Genomic DNA, 20756 nt, shown 5'->3' on the forward strand with positions numbered 1-20756 from the left:
CAGACTTTGTACAAGCAGAAGAGAAAGAAAAATAAGAAATACAGGTTGAAACTTCTTTTCCATGTGTTTCATGTTGTCTAACATGACATTTTCCTTAATTACTTAAGCATAATGGATTTGTTGGGTGGAAATTTTATGTTCACTGTCTCTGGTGTTTTCCCACCAGACAGCTTCCAGGCAGATGTGGAAAGGTAAAACTCTGCAGCATCTTGAGAGGAAACCATCCAGTTTTGCTGAGCTGCTGTTCCCTCCTCTCTGTTTTTCCTCTCAGGTGTTTTATTTTGTCACATTGCTGCCTTTTTCTGAATCTTTGAACTTGCTCCTTGCTTGAAAACTATTTCAAATGCTTTATCTTGCCCCTTTTATTTCTGTGTACTTTCTTTACTGTTACTTTTTTCTTTTCCATGCCTTGGTAGCTTATGATCACTCTTGCCTTCAGCCCAAGGTGAGAGCGTAGCTTGGATTTATCATTAAGCTATTTCATTAAAACTTGCCCCAGTCACACATTTCCCCTGCATTCCATTGCGTACTTAAGAAAGAAGGCATTAGAAATACTGTTGAGTCTCATTATGGATACACAAACAGTGCTTGAAAGTAAATGAAATGTTCTGATTTCCTAAATTATGTTTTACAGCTGTGGTATCAATAGACTTCTGATTATAATTTTTACATCATGACTGACAATTCAGTTAAAGATTAGCTCTAATAGGCTGTGTAGAGCTAATACATTGCTTTCTCTTCTTGCCTTTAGACCAAATTAACTTCTTATTTCAGAGCTCTCTGGATGCAACAACTTTGGCTCATTTAGCAAATGAAGTTTGTCAATGCCCTGACAAAAGTGGTCATTCTATTCTCTGCGTATGGTGTTGCTGTGTCATGGAAGTATAGACATGGTAGATTTCAGTTGTGAAATGCATTGAGTCAATATTTCTAAATTTGATCTTTCTTGGGTAGTTTTTTGTTTTGTTTTTGTTTGTTTTCTTTTTTTTGGGGGGGCTGGTTTTGGTTTTTTGGGTTTGCGTTCGGTTTTTATGTTCTAAATTATGTGAATATCAAAGAAAGAATTTAAGAGATTGTCAGGAAAAAAAGAAACAACTTCCCCTCATGATTAGTGTTGTTTTGCCAAAACCTAATCCTTATAATTTGAGGAATAAAAAAATCCTAAAACTTTTGCTAATGTGACATCTTTGTGTATGACTTTTTATTGCCTGTGTTTTCATTTGAAAAAGCACAATGTCGTTGCATGGATCTTAGAACCCGGAGCTCAGTTTAAAGAAGGGACATTTAATTTCAGTGCTGTCTTTTCAAGCTATAAATTTCACAGATTATGAGAGGGAGTAGCTGGAAGCAATGTTCTCTTTTCCTGGTTTTAAATTCCACTGTTCTTTTCATGGTGGTGTTCTTGTGCTTCTGGAAAATAAAAAAAGGGAAGACTGGATGTCACAGAAAAACTCTGTAATGCGTCACAAAGGAAACCTACTTACTTCTCTCATTCTTAGGATAAATACTTTCAGGGCTTAAACCCATTTTCGGCATGCTGTTTTCTTCTATTTACCCTTCTATGAGTACCTTTGTGGTTGTCTTCCTTAAAATGTGGTTTTTCTGATGGTAGCATTAAAATCTTGTTAAAACACAGCACAATCAATTTGACTACTGGTTATCTGTTGTCTAATGTTCACAGGATGAGGAGCACGGTATGTACCACCTTGCTCGGTAGTGTGGTGGGAGGAAGTTTATTTTCCCTGAATGTTGTGCACAAGGAAACAGGAAAATTTCGGTGTTAATTCCAGCAAGTTTTTGGAACTGTTTTATCCTTCAGTCTCCACCTGAATACCATTTAAGAGCATCCCCAAAAGTACCCTATTTTAAAAAAAGGATGCTTTTATATTTGTCCATCATGCTCATCCTCTTCCTCAGTCTGAAAGCCTCGTCAGTCTTAGTCCTAAGGAGAGCATCTTGACAGCATGGTGGCTTTTTGCAGGGTGTTAATGAAAAGGAAGAGCTTCTTTCATCTTGTGTTAAACACGCAAAAAGAATGTGATTCATCAGAAATCTTCCCCAGATCGCTCTTTCCTTTGCTGGTCATCCATATCCAAAATAGTTGTTATGAAGACCTAGTCTTACGGGCACACTGTTACTCACCTTTGTCAGCTCTGAGTTCTCTATTCCCTTAACTTCTCCCCTCCAGCCCACTCTAATGTTTGTCATCTACGATCCCCCACATGCAAGTGTTTAAGTATCCAAGGTTGTTAAAACATGCTGGTTTGACTGCTCAGCAAGTCTGAAAAAAACCCCACGATGCTGTGACCAGAACAAATTGTGTTTCTCTGTGCTGCATCATAAAATGTCTATCAGTTTCTGTGGTAAAGCTTTAATATTCTTAATAAATGAATCTGAAATTCATTATGAGAAGCAGATGCTGTGGGCTTTATATATTCAGAAATATCTGTGTTGTGGTGCTTTGTCTTCATTTGCTATTTCATCCCCTTTTTTTTTGCTTCAGAGCACGTATATGAATAAATACTTCTCTAATCTAAAAGTCCCTATGCTTGAGTTTCTCAGCTTGCTTCTTATTTTCTGCCTGTAGAAAGACGTATCTTTGTGAACCACTGGCTTTCTGCTAGGTGATGTTTAAACCTAATGCCTTTCCTAGTCGTCTTTTGCTTTTGATGTGTGTTGGAAGGGGACTCTCTTTATTTTTAAGACCATGTTCCTTTCATCCAGTTTTCCAGGGAAGAATTTATCTTTTTTATATCTTTGTATTTTTAATATCATTATTTTTCTCCTCAACATCTCTGTTTTAAGTATTTCTTTCATGGCAGCTCTTTACCCAAGTTTTTCTCAAAATAAAAGAACATTTCTTTTTAAATTCTCTTCAAATGGCTATTCAGAACCTGCAAATTGCAGTATATCTCCCTTTTTATAATTTCCTGACTGGTATTTTCCTCATTTTATTCTCTACTAGGGAAAAGTTGTGTTGGTTTCTAAGTCTGAAGAGTGCATTTTCTGGCCTTTTTGCTTAGACCTTGGGCAGACTGAATTGCTACCTTTGCAAGTAACAAAGCCTTGGTTCAGTTGAAGTCAGATCTTTGCCTTTTGAACCATACCAGCCTAGCTACCAGCAGGTGCAGGCTTACAGAAGAAATGTAGCACATATGCAGCTCAGGATGGAGTTTGTACTAGTTATGTAGGCATTGGTGCTGTTCAGCTTGAAAGTGTTAGCTTAAGGTGCCAGACCAGGTGGGAATCTGGAGACAGCACAGTATGGGTTCCTCCAGAAAACAGTTCTGCCAGAAAGTGGTAGGACTGATTCCTGTTTTCCTGGTAATAAAAGAAACCCAGTGGAATTCACCTTATATTTTTTATTAAGAGAATGTTCCTCATTTTGTCTCCATTTCCTTCTCTTTCCCCTTCCCCATCAGTACATGCTTAATTCATAATATGTCAAATTTGTGGATCATACATAGTGGCTTGTTAATTCAAGCGTACGTGGAGGGTTTTAGTGGTTATTTTGGGGCAATCTGGAGCATGAACTTTAATCTTCACAGGCCGTATTCTAAAAGGGCCGATGGGATCATTTTCCCAAGTTTAATTTGACAGATGAGTGGTTTAATCTTTTGTATCAATTAAAGCGGAGCCTGTTTGTTATCAGTCAACAATACTGTTTGTGCTAAGCACTAGAACTGTTAAATGCATGACAGTGTGGGCCATATGGTGGCTATTCTGTCATTCTCTCTCCAAATACACATTTTTTAATTGGAGAACCTATTGCTTCTGCTAATCAGGAGTATAGGTTTGAAGTGTAACCACTGAATTCTGATGAATGTGGCAGTTTAATTGAAGAGAAAACGAGGATTACACTATCGAACCAGAAGTGCTAAAAACTTCTCTGTTTTGAATATGATTAAAAAGGAGGAGTTCTTCCTGCTATTATAAAGCCATAAAAACTTTGTAACCAGTACATGGTCACTTATTATGGCAAATCCACGGCTTTCCAGAGAGCAAACGCACTATGCTCCTCGGAATAATAATGTGCAAAAGATTTCTGCAGGCTAATCTTTAGTATCTACGCGGTAGGGGGAGCACTGTTTTTAAGGTATATTTACATTTTGGTAGCTGGAAACCTTTCACAAACATATTGTGAAGGTTTATTTTGGTGTCAGCCCTACAGAATTGCTGACATATGGACTTGAACTGAGCTTCCCAGCATTACAAAATGAGTAAAAAGTAGTCTCGGGAACATTAACACATCCTTTTCACATTCTTCTGGCTTTTTTCCTAAGCTTAACAATAACTATTGATGATAGCAACTATGAAGGCTCCATAGGTTAGCCAACATATGCATTTTGTAATCGACTTACGTCTTAAAATCAAATGCATGTTTTATCTTAAAGAATTCTTAGTTCAGAACACTGGCTTCTCTACAAAACTCCAAAAGACAAAGGATTTGCAGACCATATTTTCATGATGTCTATTTTCTCCTTTGCATCCATTTGTTGCCTCTGTATCATTTTTCCCAAGCACATGCTTATTGTTCTGTTCTCTTTCATATTATTTTCTTATCTCACCCCCTAAAGTCTTAAGTTTTGTCCTCGCTTTCTTTTTTCTCTCTTCAGTACTTCTACACAAATGGGTGAATTTTATGGTTGTAACCATTGCATCATTTTATTCTAAGTTGCTTTTTCGCATTGCTGAAAAGCAAACATGAGCTCTATGGACACGTGTATGTGAAAAGGAAACATATTATTAAGATTTTGCTATATACTTTCTACTGTGGTATCAGCACTTGTTCTGTACTGGCTGTTCCTAAATGTCATGAGATACTCAGCCAAGAGTGGCTAAGCCTTGGCCCCTGAAGCCAAGTACAAAGTTCTAGCTTACTGTACTGGTCTGCCCATTTCTGCCTGTGAAGTTGGTGCTGGGAGAGATATATCAAAAGGGAGAAAGTTGTAATTGTATCAATCCCCCATGTTTCTTAAAAGATAATGGGGTTTAATAGGTCTTAGGAGCTGGGAAGCATGATTCAGCTCCGTCTGCATTCAGGAAAACATATAAATCGGATGAAAAATAGGGCCTTGCAATGAGATACGGGAAAGGTGGTGGTTCTCAGGAATACCTCATTCTTTCAATTTAGCTCCTATTTTTTCCTAAAGGTGATCAGCAGTAAAGTTCCACCAGGCTTCAGTGTGGCCAAGCACCGTGTAACCACAGCATCTCACAAAAAATTGCTCTTTATTTGTACTTTAAAGATCTGAATGTTTGAAGGAGCAAATTACTGCAAATGAAAATAAAATGGTAATTGTGATGTTAACTTGACAGCAATTTCTGAGCATTTTCTTGTTCAGGACCAAGCAATTTGAGAAAATGAAGGCTCCTGCAACAGACTGACGCTTGTATCAGGCTATGTTCCTGAATCTCCATCTGGAAACTTATTTTCAGTCAGTCTTCCTGGCCTTGACTCTCAAAGTTGTTCAGGCAATGAGGTACAAAGGTGTACAGCTCCTGTAGGCATGGGGAGCTGATACCCCTGTCTGAGGTCAGATGTGCTATAAATGGGCAAACTTCTCCAGAGAGCTCTGCTGGTCTGCCTTATGCATGGGCTCTCCACTGCCCTTGGCGGTCTTTCAGGGACAAATATACTGGATTTTGCATGTGCCAGGCCACTTGCACCATCTGCAGCACTGAATTTTGTTGAGTGGAGGGAGGATGGGCACTTGGATAACTGATGCTAGTCTTTCATTTGGAGCAGGAATAGTTACTGAAGCAGAAAACTCTGCAAATTAGGATCTTGGCATTTATGTAAACAGAAACAGTCACAACTGATGCTGTGTCTTGAACCTTAGCACCTCTTCTTTAAATGCATGTACAAGGTGTGGAGTTTATAGACAATTCCTATAGAGCAGTGATCGCATCTGTTTAGGCACTGCACGTATCAGCGCAAGGAGACCCACCACACTGAGACAAGAAACAAATATACGAACTAATGTGCTGTATTGTCTCATCTCAGCTGCTTGGTGTTGGAATGAGGGAGTCACCTTTGCATCTTTGCAGACTGAAGGAGGGAATTTATATACACTTCTATAAAACTTAATCTTGCAACTATTCCATTTTAAGGTGTTCATTTCTGAACCTTGCCAAATTCAGTCCCTAGTGAAATGAATGACTGCAATGCAAATCGTTATGTCACAACAAGCAGTTCAGCTTGGCAGCCATGATTTTCATCAGTAAGAAGAGGTCCAGACATAATGGTTTCATGGCAGTTGTATCTGTGTAGCCTGACTTTAAACACTAAACCTCTAGCTCATAATGTAAAGCGTTGCTTCACAAATCCAGATGTGGTCCAGACAGTAAAAGGAAGCCTCAGCCAACTAGTCATATTGCTCAAGATAGCTTAGTGTTAGCACAGAAGGTCTGAATGGACACTACAGATTCATTTAAGGCCAAAAATTCTAGTCTTGCTCCCAGTAACAAGCACCAGTGCTATACAGTGCTAGTACATAGCTCATTTTACAGTACGCCCAGTGCTGTAAAATCTGACAGTTTGCCATGTACCATGTACTTCATGGATTAGGTCAAACTGTAAACTGAATTAAGGCATGACCCACCCAAGTTATACCATGTTGTACTCACTGAACGCTGATGCACACTGTGAAGGCGTTGTGTTATCGGTGGGTTTTGTATTGGTTCCAAGGTGTTTACAGAAAGTTGCTGGAAGTCATCTTTCAGTGGCTGATTTTACTTTTGGGGTTTGGGGGTGTTCTTTATATTGTCCAAAAGCTTTAGAAATACCTAACAGTGTCTGAACACTCCCATTACTATGCTACTGTGTGCTGTCTGGAGAGCACAATTACCACTTTTTGAAGGTATAAAAAAGCACTGTGGTCTCTGAAGCACCCAGGCTCATATTTCCTTTTCTTTTTGTAGGTCCTTTCAGAGATGAGCAAAACAACACCAATTGCATAACATCTGCCACAGTCCAGCAGGCCACTTACCTACGGGTTGAGCAGGCAGGTCCAGAGCCTAGGCTGACAGCATGAAGGTGAGCTCTCTGGGGTTGGCCATGCATCACACAGAGGTGTAAGTGGAAGGTCCATCAGCATGAGTAGGAACAGGTTCCAGCTGTGATGGTGGTATCCTAGCAACAGAAAGTAAAATGGATGTAATTGTGCAGTGCCTTGACTTACCAACTCCTTCAGTTTGCACTCCTCCAGAATTTAAGGCAAAAGAGCAAAGATATCTATGCACAGATGCAATTGAAAATTCATCTACACACATATATATATTTATCATTCATTTATACATCCGTATGAACACACATATATATACGCACCAGAATGAACAGATCTCTTATAATCAGAATAGACTAATTCAAGTTTCCATCCATGCTGTTACAGAGGAAAGAAATAGAATTAAACTCAAAATCAAGTAAAATATCCTTGTTCAAATTACAGATCCTGATATGATGGCAATTTGCTTCATCATAGTGCTAGTTTAAGAGCCTCTGTAAAATATCATTTTATAGAACAACAGAGGATGACATTAGTGGTTTAAAATATCCTTTAATGAATTCTGATTCTTTCTATACTGCAACCCAAGTGAATTTACAGATGGTTCTACCATATACCATTCTATCCTGCAGAAATGAAAAAGCTGAAACTCAGCTGGCTGGCTTCTCCCTAGTTTGCTAATCTGTCTATAATTTTGAGCATTTAATTTATTGGAGAGATTGGATAATGAAAGCCTATTCCATTAGCTGAAACACATAAGCATTGCTACTACCACAGCTGCATGCCAGGCAAAAGGGGGGGTTATATTTTAATTTGGGGGGAAGCTCCTGCTTTTCATACAATCCCAGACTGCTTTGGGTTGAAAGGCACCTTAAAGATCATCCAGTTCCAACCTCACTGCCACGGGCAGGGGCACATTCCACTAGACTAGATTGCTCAAAGCCCCATCCAACCTGGCCTTGAATAGTGCCAGGGATGAGGCATCCACAAGTTCTCTAGGCAGCCTGTTCTAGTGTCTCATCACCCTCTTAGTAAAGAATTTCTTCCTTATATCTAATCTAAATCTACCCTTTTTCAGCTTAAAGCCATTCCCCCTTTAGTGCAGAGGAGGATTTCAGAAGCGACAGCAGCAGAAGGATGTGAATGTTTGAACATGCCCATAAATTGCTATTTACGCATTGCAACATCTTTCTCAAGTATCCCATCACTTTGCCATGTTTTCAGTGGCGCTCGCTTTCTGTCACATATGACTTTTCAAGGGTCCCTATGTCAGGAGATTAGGGCTTGAGAAAATGAGAGGGGGCACTCTGCCTTTGTGTTTATAGCACTAAGAATTTACTTCTTTCTCATTATTCTAATCACTGCTGAAAAGCTGTCTTGTATGATTTTTAGCATGCAGACTTCAGTAGTTCCTGCCCCTATTATCTTCTGATATCAAACAGTCTTTGGCCCCAACTAGAGCCAGTAATGGACTATATGCTTTGTTACCATCCTGCAGGATTGCATAAGGTCTGATTAGCAAGCTATGGAGTCACATGGAAGAAGGTGAAAGAAATTTGTTCTGGAACATTTCTCATTCCAGAGCATAAGAATGCTTACCCTCCTGTCTGGTTAACACCTTGTGAAAGTGTTAGCCAAGTAGGGCTAACTGATCTGAGAAAGTGCAAGATGTTTGAACTGCCTTGGCACTTTTTTCCCACCAAGCTATTCCAGTTGTTATTCCTGCTTTGTTTAGCTATATGATTTTAGTTGGGGAGAGGAGTTTCTTTTCTCCTTTATGTCCTACTCTGTCTCCTCCTGACCTCCTGCAGTGCCTTAAATGTTTCTAGACTGTAAATGGCAGTAATATTCTTTCAGTACAGTCATGTAAGGATTTTCTTAAAAGCATATAGCTTAGCAGCCAGTTTGCTCATATGACCTCTTAATGATCATTGGGCACCTCATCAACAGAGGTAAGTGGGAGCACATGTGGTATCAGAAAGCTTCTCTATCCAATGCAGAAGGAAAACAGGGTATTTAAAAAGGTTACTAATGGGAGATGGAAGCTATAGCAGGAGACTTAGCAGTTTGGTGGCTGGGTTACTCACCTAGGATGTGGGGAATAAATTGTGGCCAGGCAGTGGGGCTTACCACATCCCAGGTGAGTACCCTGATGCCGAGTCTTGAGGGTCTTCCCACATTTCAGGTATTCCAAATCTAAGCAATTTTCCCAAGAAAACTTTCCTCTGGAAAGCAGTTGTGTTTGCATATACATTTAAGTGTGAAAGAATGTTATTAAAAATAAAACCTTTTCCTCCCCCTAATTTTTATTTAAAAAAGAAAATAAGGGCTGGATATTTCCACCCATCTCAGCATACCAAATGCTTGGAGTACTGCACGGTTTGGAGAAGGTTGAGGTCAGTCCTCAAGAGAACTAAGATCAAGCTGTTAGGTTAGCTTAGGCCAGTGGGTAGCACTGGAATCATTGCCCTGCACAAGGTAGGAGGAAGAAGCAACATAGCCAGTTCATCATGTTGTCATACTTGGACTACTTGGTACAGCTCAGTACCCTCCAGGCTAATGGCACCTGTCTTGTGGCCTCTGACACTGTCTGCTCCCTCATTGGGCATCTCTAACATCTATCTCACCATATAGCTCATTAAGGAGAGGCCCATAATTGTTACCTGTGTTAGTGAAAGTACACGTGCCTGGACGTTACTTGAGCACCAGGGAAGAACTTAGAAGAACATGCTGAGTGTTTACACACCTCCTACAGTTCTCCTAAATCCTTCCCTGGATTCAAATTACTTATTCCACTCTTTTGCAGTATTCAAAGCAGGTAAAAGTATTTATAGCACCACAGGGTTGTTGCTAACGCTTCTATGCCCTGTCTCAAAATTTAAGGTAATGTATTTTCCTAACTGCAGCAATTTGCCACCAACTTTTATGAGGAAGTTGAGCACAAAGCACATATTAAAAAGGGGGGAATAAATCAATCTCTGATGATTACAAAGTGTTATATAAAAGTATATGCTCATATGTGACACTTAAGTTAGAAATGTGTAGCAAATTATGCAGGGAGGAGCAATGTCTGAATTCAAATGGCAGTGCAGAACAGAGGAGCTGCCTCCCTTCAGACGCTTGATTTCAAAAAGGCTTTGTATTTCTGAGGGTAGTTGCTATTTACTAGCACGTAGTAACCACAGTTACCCTCAGTATTTGCCAAGAGAGAAATATTAAGGCAAACTCCTACCGGGGTTGTTGAGGCAAGGCATTACTTTGCATTTTCCCTTATGGAGAGCTACAGTGGGGTCATTTCTGGTGGCTGCCCATGCTACCTTCCCAAGCTTAGCCCAGTCTCTCTCAGTTTACCCCAGTAGCTGGCAAGGAAGAAGCATACCAGCTTGTTCCTACACGAATGCATGTGTTTAGCTCAGTGCTGCTCTGAACATACATTTGCCACCTCTGAACCAGTGGCTGAACTTTAAGGGACAGCCTGAGCTCATGCTGCTGCAGCAGATGGATGCGCTTCCATCTGTCACTTACTGTGGCTGTGACTATTTGCTATTTGCCCAGTGGCTTGGAGGAATCACTGGGAGTATCATCAATCTCTGTGGCCTTTTTTGCTTGCCTGTGCCTGTCAATGGCACTCTGACATGTTTTTTTTCCTTTACTGTAAGCCATGAGGATGCTTTGGTGTTGTACCTACTTTGAATAGTGCTAGGGAGATTTCTGGTGCACGGTGCCCTGGTCATTTGCACCTCTTACAGGGGGTTTAATTCTCATGACAAGGAGTCAAAGAAAATGCCATGTACAAAATGCGCTATAAAGTACCGACAAGAAGTGTAGTTAGAATATATAGCTAATGGCAGTAAATCGAATAAACTTAAATATCATCTTCCTGATGCTACGAGGTGAATATTTTCCTCCCTTCTTCACAAAGTTTCTTTACTAGAGATGCATTGTGATTTGACATTTAAAAACATGGTTTATTATACTTTTGGCATGGAGGGGTTGGTCAGGCTGTATGTGTCGTACTTGCCAAAAATGCAATGAGGCTTAGGAAAGGTGGGGTAAGAGTGCCTATGGGCACATATACACCCAAAGGGATTCCAGTTCTGCTGCTACCTGAAAATACAACGTTCTCATCTGTGTTTGTCATCCTCTGCTGTAAACTAAAACATGAGTGGCTCAGAAATAGAGGTCCTCAACTACTGTAGATAATGTAATGGTGAGCACTGCTTGGTCTGGGAAGTTTGGGGGCTTTATGAAAATATCTGGATTTTTGATATGTCTGTCCTTAGTCAAAGATGGTTTAGAAAGGTATTTGGTTTAAGTTTGTAGGCTTTACTATGGGATTGGTGAGCCAACATCTGATTTGGATTTGTTTGAAGCAGATGTTAAGCATAGATAGGAGACTAACGTCTGTAGTGGCTCCATACCTGTCTGAATTATTGTTAAAAGTCCAGCATTGGCACGTCTCTAATTTAATACACATTTCAGCAGTGACCAAGGTAATAAAATCTGAAATGCCTTGTTCTCCTTTCATTAAAGTCAGAAGGGAAAAAAAAGGAGATCTGTATCAACGTGAACACAGAGTTGTTTCTGACCAACATGAAAGTATCCTTTTATCTAACAAAAAAAAAACCCCAAACCTAATCTTGTTGTTTTAACAAGCTAGCTAGTGCAGGCTCAGTTCTTTTTAATCAAATGCAATGCTATGACATAATTCTTCATGCGCTTGAATGATTAACCACAAAGTTGTCTTTCCAAAGGGCTGCGTCTCATTTGTAAACTGCACATCTAAACTCAGAGAGACAATAGATGAAAACGGGATCTGAAATGTAGGAAATACATTCAGTTTTAAATAAAAAACTGAATAAATAAAAACAGTTTTAAAAGCACGAGTTCCAGGCTGTGAAACCTTATCTGGGTTTCCAAGACATATAGGGCTACCCTGCACTTCAGTGAGCCAGGATAGGTGTCCTGGCTGTTTGGGGCAGGCAGCTTGGGACTGGAGTGGGTAGACAGAATGAGGACATGATGCATGGGAAAGCTGCCCATCATGAACTCTACCAATTCCTCTGAATGCCTTGACTGCTGCTATTGGGTTGCCTTTCCCAAGGCTGCATTGCAGGAATAAGAAGGGCTAATGTTACCTCACAGCACTGCCCTTTTTTACTGGGTGTCTCAGGCTGTTTCAGCTGCTTGAGAGACAAGCTCTTTCATTTAGCATACAGGTACCTCCTGAAGCAAGGCGTTTGGTTTGTGTTGAGCTGACATTAACAGAAGACAGGCTTGAAATCAGAGAGTTAGGGGTTCTTTGTAAGTCTGCAGAAGCTAAAAGCATCTTCTGAGCTGTACTGGGCCAAGTTAGTTTTCTTCCTAGTAACCAGTATTATACTGCTATGCTTGTAGTGGGACGGTTCAGTAAGGTGTTGGTTATCTGCTTGACATTGCAGCTCATCACCAGGAATGCCTCTAATTAATCCTGCTGTGCTGTGAAGGGGCATCAGTTCTATCAACGTTTTTGGGCAGTCTTGCACTTGCTTCAGCAATTATGCGCTACTAAGGGTTGATAAAACAGTAGGGCTGGAAACAAATGGTTTTCTTCAGGGCATATATATTTGTGAATTTGTTACTTTGGGGCCTAGTTTTAGGATTGGCCTGGCTTCAGATGATTCTGCAGCATGTGAAGTCAGGATTCTGCCTAGCCCTAATTACACACATAGAGTAATGAGGATACAGTTATCCATTTATAGATGCCCTAATTGATCACTTGACACGTAATAATGCTTAGATTTAATGCTTGATGGGGTATGGGAAAACTCCCTCCTTAGATATAGGTGTATATGCCTCAAGAGGGTTAATTACTTTGGGAAAGAAAATGTAAAATTGGGGGTAATTAAATTGTCATCGACAGTGGCAAATTATTTTAGTTACTCTATAGAGAATGCAAATACAGTTGATCTGCTTCTCATTATGAAGTGGCATTGAATAAGCGCAGTAGAATCTTCTAATGAGGCTTTTTTCCATTAGCAATAAAAATAACCCATTTGAAACTTGTTATGTTTAAAATTATTTACCATAGTAGGAGCATGTGAGCGAGCCAGAATTACAAATAAGCACAGCTACCCCAGCAAAGAACGACAGCATAGCTAGAGAGGCCAAAACTAAAACCCTAGTAAAACTACCTGCTGGGGCTTCATGCAGGTCTGCTCCTTCTGTTGCTAAAGGGTTTTGTTAGGGTTTTTTTTTCCACCACCCATGGAAATAATGGGTATAGAATAAATCTGCAATATTGGAAATCCTTGACTCTCCTGGGGTCATGGTATTCCAGCAGAAAAGTCTGCAGGGCCCGCTGGTTACTGTAGGAAGGGGTTCTCCCTGTATTCTTGATGTTGGAATGATGCCTAAATAGTTTTGAGGGGTTTTAGGGGAAAGGAGGCTAACTTCTTTAAAAGCTTTTCATCCTGTAGCCTACTATGTGTTGTACTAAAGCTGTCAAAAGTTTAACCGCGTGTGGGCTTTGCCTTTTTCTATACACGGAATGGTGGCTTGTCACAGGAGTCTGGCTTTCTCATGTTTTCAGGTTTAAAAAGCAAATCTGGCCAAACATATGGTGGGACAGAAATAATAAAAATCCTGCAAAGACAACACAGGTTTTGTCATGGTAGAAAAGCAAAATTTTAGTGTAACGTAGTAACGTTTGTTTTGTGATAATATTTTTATGTGCAGGTTGCGAGATTAAGTTCATTACCTTTGTAGAGTGGAGCCGAACTGTGAGCGCAGGAGTTGTCAATGACATTTGACTTGAATCTAAAAAAGCTTCTGTGTTAGAGTCACGTTTCTGTAGAAATGTCTGTGTTCTACCCCTTGCTTTAATACCTGAGAATATTTCAACACTAATTAATCTGTCTTCATAATAGCCTTCTGAGGTAGTAAAATAGCATCGTTTTGACGGAAGAATAGCAACTTGCAAACAGAAGGCAAGTGGCAAGGAAGATTGAAGTTCTTGATTTAAGGGCCTCCTCAAGATTAATGCGGCTCTTACCTATGAGGGACAGCTGGTCCAGATACAAGTATTTATTAGACTGAGGAAAACTCTGTCCTTGACAGATCCTCTCCTTTGATGAATCTTTCCACAAGGGCCTACCCATGGAGATGAAGTGCTGGTATGGGATTGGAAGGAGCTGGGGACAGCCGTGCATTAGCTATGTATAGTGTCAGGTGAGGTAGTTGTCACTGGGAAATAATTCAGCCTTATTAGCCATTTTGTAAATTGTTTGCCGTAAGAACATGTTAATGCATCAAAGTCGTGTGTGACCTGGGGCTTGGTGTCACAGCCATGGCAAAAATGCCGTTATCTCTTTGTTGGTACATAGACTAAGTTAAGGGATTTGCCTAGCAGCTTCCTTACTGGCTTGTTTGCTGGCTATGTGCAAGTCACATGTCAGGAAAATGGGGTATCCCCCACTTGAATTTTCAAGGTAATGCCCATGTAGAGATGGTAGGCAACAAGTACTCTCAGAGATGATGTCTGGTGTATAGCATGACCTCCTTTAGGGCTATGCTCATCTTAAACCTTGACTTCTGATTTAGTGGCTTTCCTTCACCAACTCCTTTTCCCATAAAGATGAAGCAGCAAGGACCTTTTTATAGCATATCCCTTCAGTTCTTCTTCTGGGAAGAGAGAAAAAACAAAGTGGCAAAGCACACGTGAGAGGTGGTATTTTGGTGTGTTGCTGATAGGCAGTAAAAGAATAGGATTTTTTCCCAAAGATTCCCCAAACTGGCACAATTCTGTTAGTCTTGATGATAAAGCACTGTTGATTCCCTTGCCCTCCACCTCATCCCTTAAAGTATCTCCTTTTAAATGACAAGCTCCCTTTTTTTGTCCAGCATTAAAAGCATTTTTACCTTCAAGCTACGTGTCTTTGGCTTAGGATGTCTGTCTGGTTAGCTGTCAAAATTCAGGTGCAATGTTTCATCTGCAAGTAGCCCAGCAAATCCACTGGAGTAGTTAGAATTGAAGCAAGAATGAGGCCAGTACTTGTAAGGACAGGACTGTGTTTTCCCTGTGTTTGACGCAGTGTCTAGCTTTGTGTTCACTCCTGGTTGATGCTGAGCAGTTAGAGACTCTCATTTTCTCCTTCCCTCCTGTGTCACAATGAAATGTGTTGGTTAGGAAGCCACAGTGAAGGGGCTGCCAAGCTGACACAAAGATTCATAAATGTCCTCAAGCTAAATCAGGAGGAAGTCAAGAGTTTCAACGGTAAAGTTTGTTGTGAGAAATCAGAGGCAAGAGTCTAGTGGAAAAAGCATCACCTGAGACTGGGAAGATGAAGAGTTAAATCCTTGCTCTGCATTGCGTAGGGTCAGACCTGGATGGTGTTACTGTGGGGCCATTGGCTCTCTGCGGATGAGATGGACTTCCTCATTCTTTACTGCCTACGCTCTTGCTTTGTTCGAATGCCAAATCCCATCCAGAAACATCATAACCCTTTTTTTAGACTAAAGTTTCCTTTAAAAGATCCCAGTGAAGAGTTCATTTCTATTATTATTAACTTTCTGTAACAAGAATGTCCTTACAAGACCTTCCTCCCAATCAAGCTGGTTTTATTTTCAGCTGGAAGGACTAAGATGCAATGTGTGTCTTTTTTCTTTTCCCTGGTTAGCTCGATGCACAGTTTTTTATGTGCCCATTATTTGATAGATCTTGAAGTGACTACAGAGCTATTTGCTCATATAGAAATGTCCATGGAGGCTGGCTAGTCTGACTGTTATCAGACACTGTAATATGTTATATCAGCAATAGAGACCTCAGAGTTTCTCTTCTACACTGAAAAATTAATTAATCAAGAGGATGAAGGCAGCCTAATCTTTTAATAATAGTCCTCTAAGGCTGTGTTACAGTCAAACTCTATTAAGTAAGAGATGCTTCTGATGAACATGAGGCCTAATCTGATAAGAGAACAAAGTACATTCTCTGTGCTAGTCCTTGGATGTCCCGTGACAAAGGAAGAAGTTTCATGTCTCCAGGATGTGGTCCCCTCCTGACAGTATTATGTTGAAACAGTGGCTGTGCTTCTGAATAGCATGTCTCCTTATGATTGCAGTCTGGCTACCTCTCTTTCTTCTTTTAATGTGTTTCTCTTGCTTACTTCTTTCAGATCAGATCCCCAGCTCAACTGGACCAGCTGTAACTTCACTTAAATCAGAGTAGCTGTGTTAATAGATAATTCATAGGTATATTGTCTGGCGTAGTAAAGTCAAATACCAACATCAAAATCTAAAATCAATTATTTGCAGTGCAAGGAGTTTATTTGGATTTGATTTGAGCTTCTAAGGAGCAAAATGTAAGGCAGAAATTAACTTTTTCGAAGTAAGAGAGTTCCTTGCTTTCCGTGCATGCTTTTATTTTCTGAGTTTTCTTCCCTTCGTTGTAGCCCAGGAAAATCATCTCCATATTCACTGTACGCCTGTAAGTGTTTGTACCTCTGCATGCTACGAGTTGCTGCTGAAAGCACACTTGTAAACGTCAGACTGCTATCTAGAAATGACATCCTGCTGTAAATCCTCGCCCACCTATCACCCTGGCGAGGACTTCTGACTCCAAGAGCAGGTAAAAGCAGGCCAAATATTCTAGCCCGTGCACTGGCAACACGAGCAGGAGCAGCAGAGGACACAGGCAAGCAGGCAGCTCAGTCCCGGAGAGAGGCAACGCAGACTGAGAAGCAGCAGGAGAACTGCCAGCAGCAGACTTGAAAGCATAATACGGATGTGTTTGTACATGCTTTCCCTGCTTCTGTCTCCTGCGTTCCCTTTCCCCATCCATCCATGCTGAAATTAGCATAACCCACTTCCAGGGCAGCCCGATACTTTCTCCAACCGGCTGGTTGTTTCAGAAGAGCTTCTTTGTATGAATATAAAGTAAAAGTCATTAAGACTCTTCCTTATTCCCACTTCCCCCCTCCTGCTGCCTCCCAGCTCCTTTCCTAAAGCTTGGCATGCAGCTAAGCCCTAAAATTACACCACCTTTTCCCTAGCCATATCATGCTCCCATTCTTATGCCTCTCATTTTTACTATGGTGCTGCACTAAGCATGCAAATAAGTAGTTTTGCTGAGAGCTTTTGCTTTTAAAAAGCCTAAATTGTCTCCACCAGTTTATCAGGTCATGTCTTCAGTATCACTAGCCCTCATGATCACGGATCTTCAGTTCTATGAATCTAGAAGGAAAAATATTGAGAATACAGAGCAATTTGTGCTCTATATTGGTAATACAGAGCAAAATGTGGTTTTCAAGTATTTATTTAGGGCAAGCATTGCAAGACTTTGTGCACTCTGTGCCTCTATCTGCTTACGGATGCAAATCTCTTCTCTTGCTGCTTCCCTAGTTTGTTTGTATTTCATTAGCATCCAGAAACTTCAGGAATGGCCCAAGATCCTTTAGTTGTACATGCTCAGAACAAAAAGGTACCCCTCTAAGGAAATAAACACAAGCATAGTGGAACACTAAAAGCTTTACACTTGGTACCATTTTACTTCTCCAGATGCATATTAAGGGGGGATGAATGTTAGCCACTGGGTGTGTATGGGAATTTCTAATCTCACAAGGCTTCTAATCTGTTTTTATCAGTTAATCTTAAAGCTGATGGATCGTGCTTGTTTAGATGATTCAGACTAGATTTCTTGTTTTCCCTTGACTAGAAACATTCCTAATGTAGCAGCTGCTGTTGCACAGTTGTCTGCAGCAAAATACGTGAAGAAAGTTATGATATACTACCCATACTGTTTCAGTTGGAGCACTGCAGTACATGGGCTCTTTGCTGAAGACAGGTTATTCTTATAGTTTAAAAGAAACACGCATACACACATCTGTATGTATATACATTTGTGAACGTACTTCTATTGGTACGCATAAAAGCAGTCTAAAATCACAGTCACCGAAATTCTATTTACAAAATTGAATGACTCCACATATAAACCAACTTGACCTTATAAGTGACATCTGAGCTACTCCAGCACCTTGGTAAATTAAGAGCAAGAGTCCAGAAAGCGTAAGGAAATCAGACATAACTGCCCTGAGATAAAAGAAACCCTTCCTCTTTAGAGGACAAACATTGACCCTTAGGGCAGCATCACCAATTTTATAACATGCTCAGAAGCAGATATCTCAGTGGCACAGCATCACAAGTAGCTGTGCACAATATGTTTGCCCTCCAGTAGAATAAATCAATGAGAGAATAAATAGTGTGGCAGGAAAAAAACAGAGAGGCACATTTCCTCCTGTGATGCAAGCTCATCTCTCATAAAGAGTGGGTTAGGGTAGGAGAAATAAGTGGAACATCCTACTGCTGGACAAATACTTTAATTACTTGTTATAAACAATCCAAAAATGCTCACAGAAAAACTGATTCAGATGCAGGTATACATCTTTCTAGATGTATACCTAAGAGGGATCTTTATGAACGATACTGTTTTGTTGGGTTGTGAATTCTAATGTAAAGATGCTATATTGGGTTATCAACAGAGGACTGAGCTTTACCCTGAACACAAACCACACACACAAACAATCCGAAGCTCTCATAAAATGCAACATTAACTTGAGGACTTTATCTGTTATTTGCTAAAGGATAAGCTGAGGAAAGCATCAGGTACTCAGTGTTTAATCAAAACTTATGCCGAGGACGTTAAATTGGCACATCTGTTTTGAAATTAAACTAGACACACAATCATCTGTCTTTTTGTTTATCCTTTGTTGATTTCTAGACATCTCCATCTGAATTTCTAATCAGACTCATGTAGCTGATGAATATGTAAAAGTCAGTTGTCTTGTAGCTGTGATAACGGCCTGAAGATGTAACAGCATCCATTGCACACAAACAGCTAATATCTCTCATTAGACTATCTCAGGGGAAAAAAACCCGCACTGGTTTTTTGGTCTCATCAGATCAGCAGGAAAAGGACTGTAACTAAACCTAAAACCAGGTGAAAAGCACTGTGCTAAACCTATGTTTTGCTGGAAATTGTTGCCTATCAGATCATTGGCAAGGAGACCTGCTGGAGCCTAAAAGCATGCCAGCTGGTCCCATCAATGCACTCTCTCTCTCTGGCTCAACAAGTCTGTCTCCCTAGCTATAAATATTAAAAGGGCAAAGATATTTTCTCTGACATTTTATTAATAATCACATAGCACTTGTATATTGTCTTCAAGGTACTGGAGAAGCATGAATCCTCTCAGCTGTCAGCAGTGGCTGCGTTTAAGGTGGGAAAATGCAGACAGAAGGGAAAAAATGTGCTACCACAGGCTCAATGAATTGAATATCATCGATTCTTGGTTCCAGTCTGTTCCTTGGTTTATTGCACATAGCCTGAGTCAGGAACAATGAAGACCAGCTTTCTAAACATAGTCACGTAGCCAGAAATACACTGATGCACAAAATATGGTTGGACTACATACTTGAACAGTGTAAAAGAGTTCACGTTACATCTATAGAATGACATCCTGGTCATCTTCCACTGCATGTATCAGTTTAGATGCTTAATAAAAGCAGTTCCCCACAAGTTTCATTTATACAGTTAGCATCCCTCAGACCAGTAATGATAAACCTAAATCAGAAGAAGAAAAGCAAAAATCTGGTATCTGCATTCAGCTAATTAAAACTCCTTTGCCCCTATTATTTCAAATTATTTAGTATATTCTTAATGACATGGAAATATATTAACATTTGTTTATTGTATCTTGTGTGTTTACTAGTTACTGATTTCTGTCAGAAGGATTTCCTTTGCTCTCAGCCTATCGTCAAATGCTTTTAAAGCAAGCTGGTTTATATTTAAAAACGGTTCCTAGTTTCTTCAGAAAACAGAATTTCTTGTTTAACACAAGCTTGAGGTGTATATTATCTTTAATTTTTACCCTAGGTCTTGATGATACTATGAAACCTCTGAATACTCCTTCTCTTCTGTTTGTCTCACAAGACTCAAATTACTTATTAATTATGTTAGTTTTAGTCTAGAAGCTGTAGGAGTGTCTATTTATGGCCATTCACAATATTGTTTATCTCCTCTGTGTTAAAACGGCTAACAGGTAGCAAACTGGAGGAGCTTGAAATGGTTTTTGAGGACTAGCTGAAACAGCGTTTCATACTGACCACTGTTATGCCCTGCAAATGCTTGGCTGAGAAAACAATAATGTTAAGGAAACAAAGGATTCCAAATCCCAGCTGGGGAATGAATTGAGTGGGGTTCAACCTCAGTAACCATTCACTTGTTCAGAGTAATAACAACATCAAACCGATCCTAGTCTATGGTGATATCTAACCTGAATTTTGGGGTACCTTCCTGCAGACCATTGCCTTGTAATTGGCACTTTTGGTTAGCATTTTGTCTTGGCACCTGATTCTGTTGCAGTCAAAAGCATTGCAAGTTCATGAGCATCTTTCAGTTATTTGGGCATCTGAATGCCCAAGGAGGAATGGCACCATATACTGCCGTGGACATCACAGTGCAATATTACTTTTGTCAGATAGGATATTCTACATGAATATAAGAAAGAAAACGATTCTACAGAGGAGTCAGCAACTAGTTTTTGGACCTATTCCAGTCATCTGAAACAGGTGACAACAAAGAAGCGAACAATCTCAGAAGCACACAAAGGCTCCATGGAGTCCATAGTCAGGTCACAATACAAATGTCATCTGGGTGTTCTGTAATTTGTAACTACCTGCTCCCCAAACATTTCATTAAACCTCAAGACAGGTTTTGAC

This window comes from Pezoporus flaviventris, unplaced genomic scaffold (assembly GCF_033815535.1).
Source record: "Pezoporus flaviventris isolate CSIRO_AGI_PZ_B2104156 unplaced genomic scaffold, CSIRO_AGI_Pfla_v1 ptg000015l, whole genome shotgun sequence".
In the NCBI taxonomy this organism is placed as follows: Eukaryota; Metazoa; Chordata; class Aves; order Psittaciformes; family Psittacidae; genus Pezoporus; species Pezoporus flaviventris.